This window comes from Anoplopoma fimbria, unplaced genomic scaffold, assembly GCF_027596085.1.
Source record: "Anoplopoma fimbria isolate UVic2021 breed Golden Eagle Sablefish unplaced genomic scaffold, Afim_UVic_2022 Un_contig_11961_pilon_pilon, whole genome shotgun sequence".
NCBI classification, from domain to species: Eukaryota; Metazoa; Chordata; class Actinopteri; order Perciformes; family Anoplopomatidae; genus Anoplopoma; species Anoplopoma fimbria.
This window is the reverse complement of record NW_026551527.1, coordinates 260-6,417: the sequence shown is the minus strand read 5'-3', so window position 1 is coordinate 6,417 and position 6,158 is coordinate 260. Positions and strand designations below refer to the sequence as shown.

At 43.2% G+C, this 6,158-nt stretch overlaps 11 non-coding genes and 1 pseudogene across 11 annotated transcripts; all 12 read right to left on the bottom strand.

Moving 5' to 3' along the window:
* Positions 1-369: 369 nt before the first annotated feature.
* LOC129115617 (5S ribosomal RNA) lies at positions 370-488 on the bottom strand. Its single transcript, XR_008533175.1, has one exon. It is a non-coding gene; the product is annotated as a 5S ribosomal RNA (ribosomal RNA).
* A 379-nt stretch (positions 489-867) lies between these two features.
* Positions 868-986, bottom strand: LOC129115616 (5S ribosomal RNA). Its single transcript, XR_008533174.1, has one exon. It is a non-coding gene; the product is annotated as a 5S ribosomal RNA (ribosomal RNA).
* A 379-nt stretch (positions 987-1,365) lies between these two features.
* Positions 1,366-1,484, bottom strand: LOC129115626 (5S ribosomal RNA). Its single transcript, XR_008533183.1, has one exon. It is a non-coding gene; the product is annotated as a 5S ribosomal RNA (ribosomal RNA).
* Positions 1,485-1,863: 379 nt separating this feature from the next.
* On the bottom strand, positions 1,864-1,982 carry LOC129115625 (5S ribosomal RNA). The gene has a single exon (XR_008533182.1). It is a non-coding gene; the product is annotated as a 5S ribosomal RNA (ribosomal RNA).
* Positions 1,983-2,363: 381 nt separating this feature from the next.
* LOC129115620 (5S ribosomal RNA) lies at positions 2,364-2,481 on the bottom strand. Its single transcript, XR_008533178.1, has one exon. It is a non-coding gene; the product is annotated as a 5S ribosomal RNA (ribosomal RNA).
* Positions 2,482-2,859: 378 nt separating this feature from the next.
* LOC129115624 (5S ribosomal RNA) lies at positions 2,860-2,978 on the bottom strand. The gene has a single exon (XR_008533181.1). It is a non-coding gene; the product is annotated as a 5S ribosomal RNA (ribosomal RNA).
* A 384-nt stretch (positions 2,979-3,362) lies between these two features.
* Positions 3,363-3,480, bottom strand: LOC129115619 (5S ribosomal RNA). The gene has a single exon (XR_008533177.1). It is a non-coding gene; the product is annotated as a 5S ribosomal RNA (ribosomal RNA).
* A 376-nt stretch (positions 3,481-3,856) lies between these two features.
* On the bottom strand, positions 3,857-3,974 carry LOC129115622 (5S ribosomal RNA; annotated as a pseudogene).
* Positions 3,975-4,349: 375 nt separating this feature from the next.
* LOC129115618 (5S ribosomal RNA) lies at positions 4,350-4,468 on the bottom strand. The gene has a single exon (XR_008533176.1). It is a non-coding gene; the product is annotated as a 5S ribosomal RNA (ribosomal RNA).
* Positions 4,469-4,845: 377 nt separating this feature from the next.
* Positions 4,846-4,964, bottom strand: LOC129115623 (5S ribosomal RNA). Its single transcript, XR_008533180.1, has one exon. It is a non-coding gene; the product is annotated as a 5S ribosomal RNA (ribosomal RNA).
* A 375-nt stretch (positions 4,965-5,339) lies between these two features.
* Positions 5,340-5,456, bottom strand: LOC129115621 (5S ribosomal RNA). Its single transcript, XR_008533179.1, has one exon. It is a non-coding gene; the product is annotated as a 5S ribosomal RNA (ribosomal RNA).
* A 378-nt stretch (positions 5,457-5,834) lies between these two features.
* Positions 5,835-5,953, bottom strand: LOC129115615 (5S ribosomal RNA). The gene has a single exon (XR_008533173.1). It is a non-coding gene; the product is annotated as a 5S ribosomal RNA (ribosomal RNA).
* Positions 5,954-6,158: the final 205 nt, after the last annotated feature.

Genomic DNA, 6,158 nt, shown 5'->3' with positions numbered 1-6,158 from the left:
CCTACCAAAGGGCCTTTTAAAGATACTATATCACCACGCTTTGCTCTTTCGTCTATACAGGGAGCGCCTGCAGATTGCCAGACACACTCACAGCTTTTAAATGTCAAATCAGAATGTACAAAGTGGCTATAAGGATCACAAATGTAGTGCAGTAAAAAGATTAATATTTACTGTTGAAATGTAGAATACGTTAGCATAAAATTGAAAAGAAAATGATCGATGAGCTTAGGAATGATGAAAGCCATCATTTAACTGGATTTGTGTCATTTCTATACCGGCAAGTCATGATCTAGCTATTTCCTTCCCACCCTGTCGGTGTCCACTGAAAAAGCAGCAGCGCCCTCTGCTTTTTGTAAAGAGGAGTGAAAAAGCTTACAGCACCTGGTATTCCCAGGCGGTCTCCCATCCAAGTACTGACCAGGCCCGACCCTGCTTAGCTTCCGAGATCAGACGAGATCGGGCGTGTTCAGGGTGGTATGGCCGTAAGCAAATATTGCGCCTACCAAAGGGCCTTTTAAAGATACTATATCACCACGCTTTGCTCTTTCGTCTATACAGGGAGCGCCTGCAGATTGCCAGACACACTCACAGCTTTTAAATGTCAAATCAGAATGTACAAAGTGGCTATAAGGATCACAAATGTAGTGCAGTAAAAAGATTAATATTTACTGTTGAAATGTAGAATACGTTAGCATAAAATTGAAAAGAAAATGATCGATGAGCTTAGGAATGATGAAAGCCATCATTTAACTGGATTTGTGTCATTTCTATACCGGCAAGTCATGATCTAGCTATTTCCTTCCCACCCTGTCGGTGTCCACTGAAAAAGCAGCAGCGCCCTCTGCTTTTTGTAAAGAGGAGTGAAAAAGCTTACAGCACCTGGTATTCCCAGGCGGTCTCCCATCCAAGTACTGACCAGGCCCGACCCTGCTTAGCTTCCGAGATCAGACGAGATCGGGCGTGTTCAGGGTGGTATGGCCGTAAGCAAATATTGCGCCTACCAAAGGGCCTTTTAAAGATACTATATCACCACGCTTTGCTCTTTCGTCTATACAGGGAGCGCCTGCAGATTGCCAGACACACTCACAGCTTTTAAATGTCAAATCAGAATGTACAAAGTGGCTATAAGGATCACAAATGTAGTGCAGTAAAAAGATTAATATTTACTGTTGAAATGTAGAATACGTTAGCATAAAATTGAAAAGAAAATGATCGATGAGCTTAGGAATGATGAAAGCCATCATTTAACTGGATTTGTGTCATTTCTATACCGGCAAGTCATGATCTAGCTATTTCCTTCCCACCCTGTCGGTGTCCACTGAAAAAGCAGCAGCGCCCTCTGCTTTTTGTAAAGAGGAGTGAAAAAGCTTACAGCACCTGGTATTCCCAGGCGGTCTCCCATCCAAGTACTGACCAGGCCCGACCCTGCTTAGCTTCCGAGATCAGACGAGATCGGGCGTGTTCAGGGTGGTATGGCCGTAAGCAAATATTGCGCCTACCAAAGGGCCTTTTAAAGATACTATATCACCACGCTTTGCTCTTTCGTCTATACAGGGAGCGCCTGCAGATTGCCAGACACACTCACAGCTTTTAAATGTCAAATCAGAATGTACAAAGTGGCTATAAGGATCACAAATGTAGTGCAGTAAAAAGATTAATATTTACTGTTGAAATGTAGAATACGTTAGCATAAAATTGAAAAGAAAATGATCGATGAGCTTAGGAATGATGAAAGCCATCATTTAACTGGATTTGTGTCATTTCTATACCGGCAAGTCATGATCTAGCTATTTCCTTCCCACCCTGTCGGTGTCCACTGAAAAAGCAGCAGCGCCCTCTGCTTTTTGTAAAGAGGAGTGAAAAAGCTTACAGCACCTGGTATTCCCAGGCGGTCTCCCATCCAAGTACTGACCAGGCCCGACCCTGCTTAGCTTCCGAGATCAGACGAGATCGGGCGTGTTCAGGGTGGTATGGCCGTAAGCAAATATTGCGCCTACCAAAGGGCCTTTTAAAGATACTATATCACCACGCTTTGCTCTTTCGTCTATACAGGGAGCGCCTGCAGATTGCCAGACACACTCACAGCTTTTAAATGTCAAATCAGAATGTACAAAGTGGCTATAAGGATCACAAATGTAGTGCAGTAAAAAGATTAATATTTACTGTTGAAATGTAGAATACGTTAGCATAAAATTGAAAAGAAAATGATCGATGAGCTTAGGAATGATGAAAGCCATCATTTAACTGGATTTGTGTCATTTCTATACCGGCAAGTCATGATCTAGCTATTTCCTTCCCACCCTGTCGGTGTCCACTGGAAAAAAGCAGCAGCGCCCTCTGCTTTTGTAAAGAGGAGTGAAAAAAGCTTACAGCACCTGGTATTCCCAGGCGGTCTCCCATCCAAGTACTGACCAGGCCCGACCCTGCTTAGCTTCCGAGATCAGACGAGATCGGGTTGTTCAGGGTGGTATGGCCGTAAGCAAATATTGTGCCTACCAAAGGGCCTTTAAAGATACTATATCACCACGCTTTGCTCTTTCGTCTATACAGGGAGCGCCTGCAGATTGCCAGACACACTCACAGCTTTTAAATGTCAAATCAGAATGTACAAAGTGGCTATAAGGATCACAAATGTAGTGCAGTAAAAATATTAATATTTACTGTTGAAATGTAGAATACGTTAGCATAAAATTGAAAAGAAAATGATCGATGAGCTTAGGAATGATGAAAGCCATCATTTAACTGGATTTGTGTCATTTCTATACCGGCAAGTCATGATCTAGCTATATCCTTCCCACCCTGTCGGTGTCCACTGAAAAAGCAGCAGCGCCCTCTGCTTTTTGTAAAGAGGAGTGAAAAAGCTTACAGCACCTGGTATTCCCAGGCGGTCTCCCATCCAAGTACTGACCAGGCCCGACCCTGCTTAGCTTCCGAGATCAGACGAGATCGGGCGTGTTCAGGGTGGTATGGCCGTAAGCAAATATTGTGCCTACCAAAGGTCCTTTTTAAAGATACTATATCACCACGCTTTGCTCTTTTTTCGTCTATACAGGGAGCGCCTGCAGATTTCCAGACACACTCACAGCTTTTAAATGTCAAATCAGAATGTACAAAGTGGCTATAAGGATCACAAATGTAGTGCAGTAAAAATATTAATATTTACTGTTGAAATGTAGAATACGTTAGCATAAAAAATTGAAAAGAAAATGATCGATGAGCTTAGGAATGATGAAAGCCATCATTTAACTGGATTTGTGTCATTTCTATACCGGCAAGTCATGATCTAGCTATATCCTTCCCACCTGTCGGTGTCCACTGAAAGCAGCAGCGCCCCTCTGCTTTTTGTAAAGAGGGAGTGAAAAAGCTTACAGCACCTGGTATTCCCAGGCGGTCTCCCATCCAAGTACTGACCAGGCCCGACCCTGCTTAGCTTCCGAGATCAGACGAGATCGGCGTGTTCAGGGTGGTATGGCCGTAAGCAAATATTGTGCCTACCAAAGGGCCTTTTAAAGATACTATATCACCACGCTTGCTCTTCGTCTATACAGGGAGCGCCTGCAGATTTCCAGACACACTCACAGCTTTTAAATGTCAAATCAGAATGTACAAAGTGGCTATATGGATCACAAATGTAGTGCAGTAAAAATATTAATATTTACTGTTGAAATGTAGAATACGTTAGCATAAAATTGAAAAGAAAATGATCGATGAGCTTAGGAATGATGAAAGCCATCATTTAACTGGATTTGTGTCATTTCTATACCGGCAAGTCATGATCTAGCTATTTCCTTCCCACCCTGTCGGTGTCCACTGAAAAAGCAGCAGCGCCCTGCTTTTTGTAAAGAGGAGGAAAAAAAGCTTACAGCACCTGGTATTCCAGGCGGTCTCATCCAAGTACTGACCAGGCCCGACCCTGCTTAGCTTCCGGGAGATCAGACGAGATCGGGCGTGTTCAGGGTGGTATGGCCGCAAGCAAATATTGTGCCTACCAAAGGGCCTTTAAAGATACTATATCACACGCTTGCTCTTTCGTCTATACAGGGAGCGCTGCAGATTTCCAGACACACTACAGCTTTTAAAATGTCAAATCAGAATGTACAAAGTGGCTATAAGGATCACAAATGTAGTGGCAGTAAAAAGATTAATATTTACTGTTGAAATGTAGAATATGTTAGCATAAAATTGAAAAGAAAATGATCGATGAGCTTAGGAATGATGAAAGCCATCATTTAACTGGATTTGTGTCATTTCTATACCGGCAAGTCATGATCTAGCTATTTCCTTCCCACCCTGTCGGTGTCCACTGAAAAAGCAGCAGCGCCCTCTGCTTTTTGTAAAGAGGAGTGAAAAGCTTACAGCACCTGGTATTCCCAGGCGGTCTCCCATCCAAGTACTGACCAGGCCCGACCCTGCTTAGCTTCCGAGATCAGACAAGATCGGGCGTGTTCAGGGTGGTATGGCCGTAAGCAACATTGTGCCTTACCAAAGGGCCTTTTAAAGATACTATATCACCACGCTTGCTCTTTCGTCTATACAGGGAGCGCCTGCAGATTGCCAGACACACTCACAGCTTTTAAATGTCAAATCAGAATGTACAAAGTGGCTATAAGGATCACAAATGTAGTGCAGTAAAAAGATTAATATTTACTGTTGAAATGTAGAATATGTTAGCATAAAATTGAAAAGAAAATGATCGATGAGCTTAGAATGATGAAAGCCATCATTTAACTGGATTTGTGTCATTTCTATACCGGCAAGTCAAGATTAGCTATTTCCTTCCCATCCTGTCGGTGTCCACTGAAAAAGCAGCAGCGCCCTCTGCTTTTTGTAAAGAGGAGTGAAAAAAGCTTACAGCACCTGGTATTCCCAGGCGGTCTCCCATCCAAGTACTGACCAGGCCCGACCCTGCTTAGCTTCCGAGATCAGACGAGATCGGGCGTGTTCAGGGTGGTATGGCCGTAAGCAAATATTGTTCCTACCAAAGGTCCTTTTTAAAGATACTATATCACCACGCTTTGCTCTTTCGTCTATACAGGGAGCGCTGCAGATTGCCAGACACACTCAGCTTTTAAATGTCAAATCAGAATGTACAAAGTGGCTATAAGGATCACAAATGTAGTGCAGTAAAAAGATTAATATTTACTGTTGAAATGTAGAATACGTTTAGCATAAAATTGAAAAGAAAATGATCGATGAGCTTAGGAATGATGAAAGCCATCATTTAACTGGATTTGTGTCATTTCTATACCGGCAAGTCATGATCTAGCTATTTCCTTCCCACCCTGTCGGTGTCCACTGAAAAGCAGCAGCGCCTCTGCTTTTTGTAAAGAGGAGGAAAAAGCTTACAGCACCTGGTATTCCCAGGCGGTCTCCCATCCAAGTACTGACCAGGCCCGACCCTGCTTAGCTTCCGAGATCAGACGAGATCGGGCGACCCAGGTGGTATGGCCGTAAGCAAATATTGTGCCTACCAAAGGGCCTTTTAAAGATACTATATCACCACGCTTTGCTCTTTCGTCTATACAGGGAGCGCCTGCAGATTTCCAGACACACTCACAGCTTTTAAATGTCAAATCAGAATGTACAAAGTGGCTATAAGGATCACAATTGTAGTGCAGTAAAAAGATTAATATTTACTGTTGAAATGTAGAATACGTTAGCATAAAATTGAAAAGAAAATGATCGATGAGCTTAGGAATGATGAAAGCCATCATTTAACTGGATTTGTGTCATTTCTATACCGGCAAGTCATGATCTAGCTATTTCCTTCCCACCCTGTCGGTGTCCACTGAAAAGCAGCAGCGCCCTCTGCTTTTTGTAAAGAGGAGTGAAAAAGCTTACAGCACCTGGTATTCCCAGGCGGTCTCCCATCCAAGTACTGACCAGGCCCGACCCTGCTTAGCTTCCGAGATCAGACGAGATCGGGCGTGTTCAGGGTGGTATGGCCGTAAGCAAATATTGCGCCTACCAAAGGGCCTTTTAAAGATACTATATCACCACGCTTTGCTCTTTCGTCTATACAGGGAGCGCCTGCAGATTGCCAGACACACTCACAGCTTTTAAATGTCAAATCAGAATGTACAAAGTGGCTATAAGGATCACAAATGTAGTGCAGTAAAAAGATTAATATTTACTGTTGAAATGTAGAATACGTTAGC